This window comes from Pinus tabuliformis, chromosome 6, assembly GCF_031772625.1.
Source record: "Pinus tabuliformis cultivar Carrire ecotype Pingquan chromosome 6, CPIR1, whole genome shotgun sequence".
In the NCBI taxonomy this organism is placed as follows: Eukaryota; Viridiplantae; Streptophyta; class Pinopsida; order Pinales; family Pinaceae; genus Pinus; species Pinus tabuliformis.
Window position 1 is genome coordinate 685,042,290 of NC_142292.1, and position 16,365 is coordinate 685,058,654.

Here is a 16,365-nt window from a genome sequence, read left to right on the forward strand (position 1 = left end):
ATCCAAATGCATTAAAAGGTAAAGTTTTGTTTTGTTAATAGCTATTAAATTCTTAACTGCTGCCATAGGAGTTCAATGCTTTGAGCAGTTTTATTGCATCCATTGGTATTTGTATCAACCAAATTTTTGTTTCCAAACAAATTATCACTTTGATGCATCATCTTCTGTTTCGCATCAATCTGTGATAATAAATAAACACTGCCATCCTTGATACATTCCATACTTTTAGTATTTGAAATAATGACACCTGTTGTTGAAGAAGGTAACGATTCAGATGATGTGTTTAAGGAATTAGCAACAACAATAACACCAGCAATTGAGGAATCACAACCTACATATTCAAAAGATGGACATGTATTTCTAGACCTCAATCCTGTGTCTGAAGCAAATTCAAGTTCACTCGCCTTTAACATTTCTCTAGTCTTGGAAAATGGTGTTGTACATGCAGAATCAGACATAGATAACATACTATGAATGGAATAGTATGCCTCTAAACCTGTTTTTGCTTCGGAAGTATCTGTGCCATTACCATTACGTGTTTGAACATCATTTTATGCTTAAAGGCATCCTCATTTTCACCCAATTTAACTAACTCTTTGCATTGCACTAATAAATATGACTTTTCCGATTCTTCTTGTGTTCACTAGTCACAATTACACCTTCATGAGAAACATCCTTGGATAATGTAACAAAATTGTGCTTCAGTGATCTTGTCTCTAAAGAGGTTGTCAATTCCTCAATTCCAAAGAATAATTTCTTACCAGATGATTGAATAACAAAGACTTCAGAATCAGTAGAATCATCTCTACTAACTTCACTAGCAGACTTAGAAGAAACCAGGGCTCGCTCTTCAGAATTCTTAGGTGTGTATTCTCTACCTCTCCACATTAATATATGCTCTTTATCAAACAAAAGCAACACACAAGGAACCAGTTCCTTAAGTTTGGCACCTATCCTTTTGTAATCGCTAGGTCTCATTCCTCAACAACTTATCCGCACCAGATCACATTCTTCAAAAGCCTCTATGACATTTTTCACAAGATTAAAGTAGACACCATTTTTTACTAATTTACAAATGGGTGGTAGATGATGTCCTTTTCTTCTTAATGCATCTTCTTATTCTATTTTCATCCCAATAAGAGCTCACTCAATTAGCTTCAGATAGAGAGCTGTTGCAGGCTTCCAATGCATCGAGGGAAAAGTTGGACGGTTTTTGCAATAATAGTTCCGACCCCGAAAAAGGTATTGTACTCCACCAACACAACGAATGATCTTTCCACAATTTTTCTCCTCCAGATGATAGCAAACATCATCCATGTCTACTGTTGGAACACCTTTGCATTTTATCTTACAAACTTGTTGACGTCTCCAATGAGTATGGATCAATTCTAACATATTGTGTGTCAATCCATCCCTTCCAAGATTAACTTAATGATTCCCTGAATGCACTTCTCGACGAGCTCATTAATATCGTTCCTCAACAAAGACTCCCCTAGTATCTCATCTCGGATCCTGGCATCTTATTTGTGTTGACTTTTGTAGCTTGGGAGGTACTCCAAGCCCTAGGGGTTCAAGGGTTGGAGGACAAAGCACCATAAAGGTAGCTTGTGGGCTTGGAACCCAAGAAATGGGTTTTGGAACCAATCGTGTTTTTGGGTCAAAACCATGATGGTTTCATGACATGTGATGGATGAGGATGATAGTTCTTGGAAAGACATTTCCAACGCATCGAAAATTGTCCGAATCTGAGTTGTTGTTTGGGAGACATTGAATTTTGAAGTCGACATAATAATTATGGGTTTTTTTAAGCAGGCTGACATGAGTTCCAGGTAGGCCGACATGAGAAATTCCATAAAGACGTGTCGATTCATGATTGGGTTCGGGGAGGCCTCATTTAGTATAAATAGAGGTTGAACGGAGTCATTTAAGGCATCCATTTTGGTGTAATACACTCCAAGATAAGCTCTGAAGTTTTGGTGGAGGAAGAGGAAGGTCTAGCCACAACAAAGGGAGCATAAGGACAACATACAGTCCCTGTTTTCGAGGTCGAGGTATAGCTGTGACTGAGCCAAAGTGTTGTAGGTGACAACGTGGCATTTTTAAGGGATGTTTTGGCTTGTTTCAGGGCTGACTTTATTGCGGATTGCTGGGTAGTGGAGACCGAGTAGTAGGGGCACATGCTGGGTTGTTTTGTTGATTGTTGGGAGTGTTTTTTAGGAGGGCCGAAGCCACAACTTGTTGATGTGCTAGGTTGCAGGCCATAGCCAGCAACAAAGGCTATTCTCTGCATGCGTTTAGGTGCACAGGACGCTGAAGGGGTAACGTATGAGTGGAAGAGCCCATCCAAGGAGAACCATAGTTGAAAAGCCGCCTGGAGGCTGACTCTGTAAAGGGTGTAGGGCTGGAAAGTGTGACCTAACCAAAGGTGCAGTGTAAAACAATATAGCAAGGTGCAAAGACAATGTTGGAGGAGTGTTGGGTCAAGATATTTGACCAGTTTGATGATGTGACTATGGAAGGCAAGTATTGGAGTGGACAAGGGTGTCTGGAAGACTTCAATAAAGAGTAGATTTTGCAATGGAGGATTGGGAGTCTTAGAGCTAGTGGAGGGCAGTGTCATTGACCACCCAAAAGGAGCCCTTGACAAGCCATCTTGAAGGACAAAGAGTAGTTGAAGGTTGGGTGAAGGACGGTGCCAAAGTGTAGCACTTTGATGGATGAAAGTTACTACTAGCCTGGCAGATTGGAGCTCGGGTATTGGTCTGCCTAGAAGAGCAGATTGGATCATCCCAACTACACCGTGCAGAAGGATGTGCAACAATGTTAGAGGGCATCCCTCCTGAAGTCTCAATGTGTAGTGGCCTTGATGGACTAAGGCACTTCTAGTGAGCAGAACGGGTGCGATGGACCGACAGGACAAGATACGATAAGAAGTGTTGCAACCAAGTTTGTCATTGTATCTTGTAACCATAGACTATTGTATTTATCAGTTTGGATTAATATAACGAATATTGGTGATTGTACGTCATTGTACAATTTTGTTTAAAATTGTGTCATTGTGCATTGTATGATTTACTGCTTTAGATTTTTTGTTGTGCAAAGTAGTTTATGGTTGAGACTCTTGGTTTGGTAGCGTCAGTGATTTAAGACTCTAACCTAGATCCAAGGTCACAGAATTTCAATATGGTATCAGAGGATATCTGAGCTACTTTGAAAGCTAGTAAATCAGAGTTTGCACAGTGAAGTACATCGTGAGAGGGAGTTGGTCACATTATGAGTGAAGGAGTCACTACAATGTCAAAGTTGGAGGGTGGTCTCTAATATGAAGACAAGTTGGAAGGGTTGTCCAATTACACTACTTGGAAAGAAAGGATCAAGTTGCTCTTGTAGGTCAACAGGATCTGGGATTTTACTCAGAAAGAGATCAAGAAGCCATCTGACCCTAGGTAGCTGGAAATATGGGAAGACTTGGATACGTAAGTGAGGTTGATCATCCTTGATGGTGTGAAGGATCCCTTGATACCTCATGTGTCCGGAAAGAACAATGCACACAAGATGTGGATGGCTCTTCATAATTTGTTCCAAAATAAGAACGAGCACTGGGTGTTGGTATTGGAGGATAAGTTGAAATACACCAAGATGATAAATGGTGAAGGAATGAATTCATATATAACAAGGATATCTGAGGTTCCAGATGAGCTTACCTGCTCTCGGGGTCAAAGTTTCAGATGCAAAGATGGTAAGGATTGCCTTGAAAGGGTTCACCGAGGAATGGAAACCCTTCATCAAAGGAATCATTGCTAGGGAGAAGCTGCCAGACTGGAATAGACTATGGGACAACTTCATTTAGGAGGAGTTGTGAGACGAGGATCTTCATCCTTCCAAGAAGGTAGATGAGGACATGGCTCTTCCAGCAAAATGAAGGATAAGCAGAAGGACTTGAGTAAAATCAAGTGTTTTCATTGTGGCGAGATGGGTCATTATGTGTCAAAATATCTGAAGAAGAAAGGAGATGATGAGAAGAAAAAAGGGAAGCAGGCCTCCCTTATTGCCCATCAAGCAAAGATGGAAGAAGAAGAGGATGCCCTTTCACTAATTTCTCATTTCTCAGAAAGTACTATCAAAGAAGATGGATGGTATGTGGACAACGATGCGACGAAGCATATGACAGGGTCATAGGAAGTTTTTGAGACTCTAGTTAAATGGGACTCAAAGTTGCACATGGTGTTGGGTAACAAGAGTCAGTTGGAGATTCGAGGATTAGGTGTGGTGCCATTCAGGTTGGAGATAGGACATATGTTGAGGGTCCAGGATGTACTATTTGTACCAGGACTCAAGTATAATGTGCTCTCCATCTCGATGATGGAGAGGAAGGGTTTTGAGGTCTTGTTCCAAGATGGGAAGGCAAGACACAAGAATATAGGATCTAATTCTAATGGGATTGTACTTGGAGTTAGGGAGAATGGTCTCTATAGGTACTTGGAGTTAGGGAGAATGGTCTCTATAGGTTGACAGGAAAACCTGAGGATCATATAAAGAAGCAGGGGTAGGTCCTGGTTTGAAAGGAGTAGGAGGAGGTGCAGGAGCAGTTTCAAGCTTCAAAAGAGCAGGTGCAGGTTCCCGAGAAGAAGGTAAAATTTTCCGAGAAAGTCCAGGATTTAGAGGCTCACAGGGAGTCAAGTTTGAGAGGGAGGTTGCAGACTCATAGGGAGAAACTGCAACCCAAGAAGAGCGCATGGTCAGTGGGGAGAACGGGTGCTTCCACATCTGGAATGAAGGAACCATGGAAGGAATGGAAAGCATTTCAGGAAAAGAAAAAATAAGCAGGAGGTTTTGAGCGACAACGACACTTCCGAGGGAGGCATATTTCATGCTTTTGGGATTATTGCTATTGTGAGTAATAGGAGTTGGGCAAGTGTTGCGAGCAATGATGATGAAGATGAAGTAATTCTAAGGCACAGAGGTACCTCCCTTACTACGAGGGATTGTTGAATTTTGTATCTTGGGAGGTACTCCAAGCCCTAGGGGTTCAGGGGTTGGAGGACAAAGCGCCACAAGGGTAGCTTGTGGGCTTGGAACCCAAGAAAGGGGTTTTGGCACCAATCGTGTTTTTGGGGCAGAACCATGATGGTTTCATGGCATATGATGGATGAGGATGATATTGATCGGAAAGACGATTCCAACGCATTGAAAATCGTCCGAATCCGAGTTGTCATTTGGGAGATATTGAATTTTGAAGTCGACATAATAATTATGGATTTTTTAAAGTAGACCGACATGAGTTCCAGGTAGGCCGATGTGAGAAATTCCATAAAGACGTGTCAGTTCATGATTGGCTTCGGGGAGGCCTCATTTAGTATAAATAGAGGTTGAATGGAGTCATTTAAGGCATCCATTTTGGTGCAATACACTCCAAGATAAGCTCTGAAATTTCGGTGGAGGAAGAGGAAGGTCTAGCCGTAGCAAAGGGAGCATAAGGGTAGCGTGGAGTTCCTGTTTTGGAGGCTGAGGTACAACTGTGATTGAGCCACAGTGCTGTAGGTGATAGCGTGGCATTTTTAAGGGTTGTTTGGGCTTGTTTCGGAGTTGACTTTATTGTGGATTGCTGGGCAGTGGAGACCGAGGAGCAGGAGCACATGCTGGGCTGTTTTATTGACTGTTGGGAGTGTTTTTTAGGAGGGCTGAAGCCACAACTTGCTGTTGTGTTAGGCCGCAGGCCATAGCCAGCAGCAAAGGCTGTTCCATTCCCGCATTTAGGTGAACAGAGGCTGAAGGGGCAACGTATGAGTGGAAGAGCCCATCCAAGGAGAACCACAGTCCAAAAGGTGCTTGGAGGTTGACTGTGTAAAGGGTGCGGCATTGGAAAGTGTGACCTAACCAGAGATGCAGCGTACATTAGTACAACAAGGTGCAACAACAACGTTGGAGGAGTGTTGGGTCAAGATATTTGACCAGTTTGGATCAATTTGATGATGTGACTGTGGAAGCCAAGTATTGGAGTGGACAAGGGTGTCTGGAAGACTTCAATAAGGAGCAGATTCTGTAGTGGAGGATTGGGAGTCATAGAGATGGTGGAGGGCAACGTGATTGACCATCCAAAAGGAGCCCTTGACAAGCTATCTTGAAGGACAAAGAGTAGCTGAAGGTTGGGTGAAGGACAGTGCCAAAGTGCAGCACTTTGATGGATGAAAGTTGTTGCTAGCCCGGTAGATTGGAGCTTGGGTATTGGCCAACCCAGAAGAGAAAATTGGATCAACCCAAGTACACTGTGCAGAAGGATGTGCAACAATGTAAGAGGGCAACCCTTCTGAAGTCTCGATGTGTAGTGGTCTTGATGGACTAAGGCACTACTAGTGGGCAGAACGAGTGTGACAGACCGACAGGACAAGATTCGACAAGAAGCGCTGCAACCAAGTTTTTCATTGTATATTGTAACCCTAGACTGTTGTATTTATCAGTTTGGATTAATATAACGAAGACTGGTGATTGTACATCATTGTAGAATTTTGTTTAAAACTGTGTTCATTGTGCATTGTATGATTTACTGCTTTAGATTTTCCGCAGTGCAAAGTAGTTTATGGTTGAGACTCATGGTTTGGTAGTGTTAGTGATTTAAGACTCTAACCCAGGTCCAAGGTCACAAAATTTCAACAATTTGGGGCTGTTATCCACGAGAAAAGGGTCAGTTGCCTCGACATACTTCACGCCCTTCTTTTCAGGCAGAGGAGGGTTGAAGGAATCCAACTTGGGAAGCTAATTCTTGCTCTTCGGAAGAGGTGCTTGTCCAGTCCATGGCCTGTTTATTGTGGGCAGCCCGAAGGGAACGAAGGGTGGCTCCATGAGGGCCAGAGGCTTCACCTTAGGGGTCTCGGTTGTAGCTGAATTTGAACTCGAATGGCGCCCCTTCTACTTTGTATGATGTTCCGTCGCTGCTGACTGTGACTCCTCGGTCGTCCCCTAGCTTGGTTGTATAGTGGCCCATGTATCTGTACACTTTCTTGCTCTTGCCCTGGCGCTTTGCCTTTTCTTCTTCGGGATTATCACAAACAGATTGGGTGCCTGAATTTCCATTCTCCTGCTGCTCCTGGTTGTGGTGCCGCTGCTTCTTCTTATGAAGGAGGGGAGGAAGAGTGGGCAGAGTGGGAGTCAGAAAACGATAATTATTGTTGGTTTTAGTGTTGGAAGGAGGAGGAATTGCAGAAGGCGAGGAGAAAATATTGAAGGAGGCACCGTTGTGAATTGCTGCCAGCACCTGTTAATTATTAACTATGCAACCTGTTAAGGCGGATAGTTAACCATTTTTTGTTGCATGGTTAAGACGAAGGCATCTGAGCGCGACAGTTTAGGAGGGCGATGCATTTTAGAGTTGGTGCATGGAGGATGTGCATAGATGTCAAGTGGAGAGCAGAAGGGTGAGTAAAAATATGTGTACATATGTTAGATACATATGAGAAGTGTAGACGAAAACCAGAGGTCCATTGATTCAAAAGAAGGGCCTATTGGCCTAAGTATATATCAATTACTTTTTACATAAGAAGCAAGTATTAATCAACAATGCTACATATTACACTTGTTTACTAATGTCTTGAATCTTGATTGATATGAAATTTTGACAAAATTTCTTCTTTTTTTTGTAATTAAATAATTTTTTTTAAAATGTTACTTGATCGTGGTTACTTCATTTGATATTGATTATTATTTTTGAATGTAGAGGTTGTTAAATTCTGTCACAGGTTTATTTATTTATTTACCAATGCCTTGAATCTTGATTGATGTGAAATTTTGATAAAAAAATTAATTTGTTTATAACTAAATAAAACAAAAATAGGATATGTTTATTTATTTTTGTATGAGTGTTTTTCTAATTGAATGATGCTGGCATGTCCACGGGGTCTTGGATAGACAATGATCGGGTGCTTTTTTAAGGTACTCCTTGATGTGAAGTCACTGGTTCAATTCCCTCCCCGATTAGAGTGATATATTGGACATGATGAAGATGTAATCCTAACAAACTTACAATTTTTTTTTTAAATGATATTGACATAATTTTATTTGGGAAATTTAAATTTAAATAAGACAATGTCATTATATATTTAAAAAAAACACCAATAACACATATCAACCACATTTATTTATAATAAAAACCACCCTTTACCAAAAACATTCAAAATTCTAAATCTCCAATGCTAATAAAATCTTGAGTTTTGAATAAAAGTACAATGATTTTGTGACTGACTAGTTTGGCTTCCGCATCTAAAGCGTCCATAATCGAACAAAATGCACAAGCGATGTTGCTAATGTTGGAAGATGGTAAAAAAATATTACTTTCCTTGGAATATTGACAATGGGAAAAAAAAATATTTTGCGTTAATTTATGCCTTTCATTTTTGCAAAGGTATTGTTTAAACTTGAATCTAAATTATTTTAATGATTTAATATAGTGTGTTTTTTTAATAGGAATGGTTGTTTTCTGTTAAAATGCTATAGTTTTATTGGTCATTGTAATACATCATATTTTTAGATACGTCCAATAAAATTCAATTGTGGATCAAAATATCAAAATTGAGTATATAGAGAATAATTGGCTAATTATATTTATTATTTAATTTAAAAATGATTTTTTATTTTAACGTAAGCTTTTAACAATACATTAAATAAGAATATAATTAAGAAAAAATAAGCTTGGTGTAGTTTATCATGAAAATTTTAAGGTTGGAAATTTATTTTAAAATTTAAAAATTTTGGTGGATTTTTAATGTGCAAATTGTAAGATTTTTGGTGATATTTTTGTAAAAATATTCAAATTATTAATGATTATATATAGTCTATAAAATTTTGATGATTTTTAAGGTAAAATAATTTTATACTATAAAACCTAGGCGAATCATTTTCACACCTGCGAATATTAACCCCTAAAATTTTCCCTAATGGTCTAACTAACATTGTCCATGTCCATATCAAGAAGAGGTGATACATAATTTCTCTCTCCTTATCTATAGTTGACTCGACTGATATACGAATCCAATCCCTAGCCATGCTCTAATAACTCAACAATTAGTTGATAGCCAACCTATGATGAATGTTTTCCTACCTTAATTCTTGAATTTCATGACTATAGTAATTCAAATATTCCACATGCAAATCTGCCTCCCTATCTCTTACATCATCTTGAGCTCGAACCTTTGCCATCATGTTAGCAATGGCTAATTTGTTTTCCAACAACACAATTTCTTGGTTTCTCAGTTGCCTGTTTAAATCTGAAATTTCACACCCAAAGCATCTCCCCTCATGCTTGTGTCCTAACTGATTTCAAATCCGTACATCAAATCAACTAGAAAACCCTTTCCTACCTTCACCCCCACAATTCTACACCTACAACAATTGAGTTGCCCCAAATTTCCAACTAATCCCCTCAATTCTTTTGACAAGCTCTATATTTTCTTCCAAATAGTAAGACAAAACCAACTAAAGTGGACCCCATTCCACCCAATGATGCCATAGAATACTCAGCCAACGCCATGATGAACCATGCCTTAAACAAACCATAGAGCAACTACCTAGTATGCTATAACATGGTCACTTTTAGATTTTCCTATCACCCAAGCTAAACTTGCGAATAATGAAGGAGATCCAAACCATGATATCATATCTAAGATTTTGGCATGATAATGAAATTTCCAACATACATCAATGATGAAGTGAAGGGATGGTTTATTAAACCTCCCTTGTTGCTTCCCATAATATGACACACCCTCTGCTGCATGGTTGCATGATGAGAGAGTTTGCAAGGTGGTGGTCCCTCTAGGTGACACACTTTTTCCTTTTAATATGTTGATCTCCTCATGATTATTCGAAATGACAAGGGGACCCCTGAAAAAATAAAAAAATTGAATTTTGTTAAAATAATGGAAATAAGGTCCTAACTACACCTTTTTTATTCTGTAGTACCTACTAGTCAAGCTATCATGACTCTTTAACTAGTTTGTTTATGACACTACTTAGTGTTCTTAGAACATGATAGTATTTCACCTCTTCAAATACTTCTTGTAAAACTATTGTGACTTTGCCCAAATATATTTCTTAAGGCTTTTATTATTAACTTAGAATATCTAACAACAATTTTTCTTGTATATTCTAGCATCAACTAGTCTCATCCTCATAAAGAGGGCCAACACCTTAAATTGATTGTTGAATGCTCTTGAAATGTGTTTCCTTCATTTCCTTCAGGACTAAAGATGATCCCTCCTACTCCTGCCACCTTTGGATTAAATTTTGATGCATCATTAAAAAATAACATGCACCTTCTTTGAGCCCATCTCTAATTTGTAAAATCCTTCTCTCCCATTATGATCTTCCATTTTTCTACTTTTGGAATATGAATTATCTGAATTTTGTTCACCACTTGTTGATAATTAAGCATGTGATTCACGCGTGACCTCTCTTCATGATTCATGTTTGGCCACAAAAATTCCTTTAATCTCTTAATCTAGATTACTTTTGATATCGAACTACATGCCTAATTTTCTAATCTTGTAGGCAATAGAAGTGTCTACTGAAAAATTGCTTTATTTATTTAAAACCATATTTCATAGCCAAAAACATTTGGGACCAACATCCATGGACATTTGAAGATAAATTTTCTACGAAAAGAGCCTGCATACCTACACTTCCACCCAACAAAAATTCCAACCCATGTGTTGTGAAGTATAACCTTATCTATACTTTCCTTGAATCTGTGCTTCCAAATTTGCTAAGAGTATTGGCAATGAGAGAACAAATGCAAAATTGTTTCATTTTATGCACGACATAAGATATATCTTAAAAGCTCTTGTATTCCTTTATTTTGTTAATCATCAACTGTTAATAATTTCTCATGCACTATAATCCAAGAAAAGGCATTTATTTTTGGAAGGGAATCTCCTTACCATGCAAATTTGCATATTCATGATTGAGGAGGGCTAGGAGAATTCAATACAAGGCTACTATAACCTTCCTTAATAGGGTATCCTTTAAAGTTCCACCCACTTTCATTTAGCTTGGTAAGATCAATTGGAGTGCATTTAACTAAATGTTTAAATAGAAGACCGACCTTAGATGACAACCGATCGAGAGATAATATGTCTTCCCAACCCTTCTAGTTCCCTTCTTCACTCCAATATGAAATGTCTAATAGATTTTCCTATCCTTTCTCCACAAAACAAATTTTCAAGGTACTTATCTCTTCTATAGCTTCTAGGGGGTTCCTTAGGATGTGACATTCTATAAATTGATCCATACCCCATTACTTGACACCCATTCTATTTTTGATTGAATTAATGGCATTGTTATCTTGCACAATTTCCAAATCCTTGAGTCACTTTTTTTGGTAAAGGAGAATCTAGGAATCCTTTACAAATCCCATTGAAATATTTTGTGAGTAAAACAAACTTCCACCATTCTTGTGGTTAAATGGCTAAATGCCACAAAATTTTGGCTCATATTGCTATAATAATTAGTTAGATCTTTTATTGCAAGCACCCCTATCTTTTGTCATCTTAATAGTGAGCTAATAAATTAAATGTTTTTTTTTCAATTAATCTTACCTCTTTACTAAAGAAATTTAATCATACCCTTGGCCATGTGTTCCATGATAATTTTTGGAGCTAGAATTACAATAAATTGGTAAGGAGGAAGAGTTGATAAGGCATCCAATTAATGTTATCTTTCCAGCTAGATTTAACCATCTTACACCCCATTCTTGATTTTTTTTTTCCATTTTTCCAATTACTCATTGCCATGCCTAAGAAGTTGGATTTGAAATTGAGATTGGAATTCCAAATTATTTAAAGGTTGTTTAAGTCTCAAAACTTGGAAATCTTACTATCCTTAAGTGCGCTTCTAGCTGCTTCTTGAAATATTCCAACCACAGATTTGACTTTTCAAATTATTTCCTTGTCCCCCAAACACACTTAAGAACCGATCAAGCATTGTCTTGAATCTCTTTGCAACTATAGTTGATGTCGTTCCTAGAAACAATGTATCATATGGAAATTAAAGAGTGTTTGATCCCTTTCACCCCACTTGTAAATCTTATTCCCTTGATCCTCAATACTTCTTTCACGTTCCAATTTCCTTCATAGGGACCTTCCCATTATTATATTTAGGAGAGGAGAAAATGGGAAACCTTGTCTTAGGTGTCTTCTGCTTATGAATAAAGTTATTGGCCTTCCATTTGCCAATGGAGCTATCCATGGGGAACCAATACAAACTTGTATCCAATCGATAAATTCTTCATCAAAACTAAACTTTCTTAAGACTTAAAACAAAAAGGAATGGTGAACTATATCAAATGCATTTTCCACATCCATCCCTTTTTATGGTTTCTTTATCCTCACTAAACTTGCTTGAGGGGATAACTTCTTGGAATAAGATTATATTATCCACGATATGAATTTTTTTGCATAAATCTATTTTTATTTTATGAAAGTAGCTTTGGTAGGGTCTGTTAGACTCTGTCTTATATCAGAGATTGATTCTTCTTCAAAACAGGGTTTTGAAGAAGAAATCATTAATGTGTGGATTTAAATTATGTAATTTATCTTCAGCTTTCAAAAGACGGCAGTGATTTCAAGCTCCTATCCCTGCAAAAACACAAACATTTCATATTGACTTTGTGGTTTTCACACCAAAGATACAGCGGGTATAAGTTCAATGCTATATGTGAGAAGGCGTAATCTCTTGTCATGGGGTGACGATGATCATTTTATTAGCAATGACAACATGACTTCTGATTATGAGGATTGGATGGCGGGAAGCAATTGTCCAGGCATCAGTTCTTTCTGTCGATCTACATGGTCTAGCTTCCCAACTTGCGAAATTGGATCTCTGCAAAAGGCTTTTCATTGAAGATGACAAATTACCGGCAGAGCTGCGTTCAAGTGGTTCTCAGTCTACAACACACCAGCCTGTGGAAGGAAAAGAGCAGGTGGATTCGAATGAAAATGATAGGGGAGTGCTGAAAGTACAATCTGATAGAGAACTTGAGCTTCCACCAATCAAGTTTCCGGTTATTGATAAATCCACTGAAGAAGTAAACCTTAAAGATGATTATGAAATTCAGAAACGTGCTTCTACTCGAGAGTGTATGCTAGGAATGGAAAAGGAAGTAACTATCCCTGAATCTGTTGGTCGTGGTATAGTTCGTAGCAGTGGAGAAGCAGTAAGCATTAATTTCCCAGCATATTTGGAAAGCCAATCAAGAGTTGGTGCAGTATCATACAAAGCAGAATCAATTACTCCTTTTGATAAGACGAGCAGCATTGATTCTAAGAAGTCCTGCATGATCCACCTGGAAAATAACCAGAAACCAAGTGAAGTCAGAATACATGATGTCATAACAGAGGAGGTTCGCTTAAGGTACCGTTACCTTGATCTACGGTGTCAACAAATCAATCTAAGGCTCCGACACAAAGTTTCTAAGGTTATAAGGCGATACTTAGAAGATGTCCATGGTTTTGTGGAGATTGAAACACCAATTTTGTCAAAGTCTACACCTGAAGGTGCCCGTGATTATCTTGTTCCATCTCGGATTCAGCCAGGGGAATTTTATGCTTTGCCACAAAGTCCTCAGCTGTTCAAGCAGATGTTGATGGTGTCAGGATTTGATAAATATTATCAAATAGCAAGGCGTTTTCGAGATGAAGACTTGAGAGCAGATAGGTAACCTGAATTTACACAACTAGATATGGAGCTGGCTTTCACACCATTGGATGACATGCTAAAACTCAACGAGGATATGATAAGACATGTTTTCCACGAGATTCAAGGAATTGAACTTCCTGTTCATTTTCCAAGGTTAACATATGCTGATGCCGTGGATCGCTATGGATCTGACAGACCAGATCTCCGCTTCGAGATGGAGTTGGTAAATGTTTCTGAAGTCTTTAGTGGAACAGATTTTCAAATTTTTATGAATACATTACAATCTGCTGGAGTCATCAAGGCTTTGGTTGTGCCTCTGGGATCAAGCAAATATTCAAATACAAGTCTGAAGAAAGGAGATATCTATAAGGAAGCAATCAAATCTGGTGCAAAGGGTCTGCCTTTTCTCAAGGTTCTAGAGAATGGTGGGCTTGAAGGCATTCCAGCTTTGACATCAACTTTGGAGAATGGAAAAAGCGAGGTTGCGTGAAGGAATAACCATTCTAGTTGCTACTCCTGGCCATGAGCTCTGAGCGAGGTGATAAGGCATTGGTTTTCAGCCAAAGCTTGAGTACATTAGATCCTATTGAGTCATTCTTGACTAAATTACCTCGGCGTGGAAAGAAAGATGAATACTGGAGGCAAGGTAAAGAATGGTACATGCTTGATGGACGCACTAGTGGCGCCCAAAGACAAAAACTAGTGGAGAAGTTTAATAATCCTTTAAATAAAAAGGTCCAGTGTGTATTGTACAGATGATGGGAAGGGATATTGTCTATGATCGTTGGTCATGTGATTTGATTTGTGCTGTTTCTTCACCAGATTTATATCGCATCAACTTGGAACAGGGTCGTTTTTTTTTTGCGTCTTTAAACACTCACTCTCCAGCAGTCAATGTAATTTGCCGAAGCCCAGTTCATGGATTGTTGGCTTGTGGTGGAGAAGATGGTGCCTTAGAATGTTTTGATTTGAGAGAAAAAGCTTCGGTAGGAAGAATTGATGTAGCTACACATGCAGGAGATACTGATCAGGAGGTCACTGCGATACGATTCGAGGAAACTGAAAGCTTTCAGATGGCAGTTGGAAATAGTTCTGGACAGGTGCTAATATATGATCTGCGTTCTTCAAGGCCTTTTCGAGTTAAAGATCACATGTATGGTAGTCCTATTTTGGATATCAAGTGGCATTCAACTCTAAATGCTTCGAGGCCGAGAATGATCACTGCTGATAATCGAGTAGTCAGAATTTGGGATCCAGAGACGGGAGAAGGTATGACTAGCATTGAACCAGCAGCGTTGGAGTATGGATGAAGCAACACGCCTTGATGTACTTCGTTTGGCTATAGAATTGGATGCCGACTATGTTGATGTGGAGCTCCAGGTGGCATACGATGCTGTTTACACACCAAAGTTACTAGACTCTTACAAGAAACAGAAGAGTGCCAAGGGTAAACGTGTAATGCCACCGCTATTCAAACGGTGCCAGAACAACAAGATAGGATTCGATTCCTATTTCCCAGATTTTAATTAATATTGCAAACTAGATATGCGCTCCAGTTTTGGTCAATCATCAACAGAATTCAGTGGAAAGAGTGCCATTCTCCCTTCAGGAAGCGCTGATTATTTTTAGTTTATTTTGTTAATAAGGATAATAAAACAAATCCCTCATCTTGGGGTCGATTGGTTTTCCCCCAGCTTGTTTTTGTTTCATATTTGGTGATGTTAGTTAAAACAGCGCCCCTGTTTTGGGCAGCAGTTGTATTAAATGTATTAAAAAATTCATTTGAGAGAGAGAGAGGTAGAGAGGGAGTTTTTCTGAGCGCTGGGAGCTGCTGGAGAAGCAGAGAGCTTTTTATTGTACAGTTTTATGACAGAGAATTTAATGGAATTTCACAGCTCTGTTTGCTGAGATTCATGTGGTATGTTGATTTAGCATAAGTTTTTCCCTTTGTCTCATATGTAATCAATTATGTTCCATTTCATTTCATGACCCTTTCAAGCTGAACAAATGAAGTGATTAGGTAGGAATTCATAGTATTATATGCTCCTCCTATAAGTTTGTTCGCATTCGATGTTTTCTATTGTTTAAGGAGGATTCAGAGTTATTGTCTGCCCTCCTTAGCTCCTCACCAGTCTTGCCATCCCATTTGAAACCAGATTTGGTGTTAAATTGCATGCCTACCTTGCCTCAGTTGATAACCTGTGTAGTCATTATATTTCTCTGTTTGAAGCTGTGATTTTGCCCATGCAGCCCAGAAAAACCCCGTCATTAAAAACCCCAAAAATCATTAAATCAAACCCCCTATCAATTTACTAGCCTAAAATCCTTATTCTTAATTGGTCAGCCTAATCATATTGAAAGATCTATCGAATCTGATCCGAGAGAGCCTTCTCATACCTCGTAGGGCTAGCTACGAGGTGAAATGGTTTGATGTAGCCTTGAGAGTTTGTCTATCTCAGCCTAGGTGAATTCCAAGCGCTAACATAGTGGCGACCATACTGGGGAAGAACAAACTTGTCTGTTGATTGATGTGTTTGTTTCATAAGTCTTAGGCGGAGCCTGAAGTTACGCCAGAAGCCTTCGAAAACGCTCTTGTTTTACATCAGCGCAAGTAGATAAACGCTGCTTCAGTCTATCTCCGTGGGATTTGTGAACATAGCGCTTCATTGACACTTTACCCCAGTA

The 16,365-nt window shown here is 38.9% G+C and overlaps 2 pseudogenes; one reads left to right on the forward strand and one right to left on the reverse strand.

Annotated features, from left to right (window-relative positions):
- Positions 1-606: 606 nt before the first annotated feature.
- LOC149260506 (CRS2-associated factor 2, chloroplastic-like) lies at positions 607-9,189 on the reverse strand (annotated as a pseudogene).
- A 5,249-nt stretch (positions 9,190-14,438) lies between these two features.
- Positions 14,439-14,990, forward strand: LOC149260507 (uncharacterized; annotated as a pseudogene).
- The last annotated feature ends 1,375 nt before the right edge of the window (positions 14,991-16,365 follow it).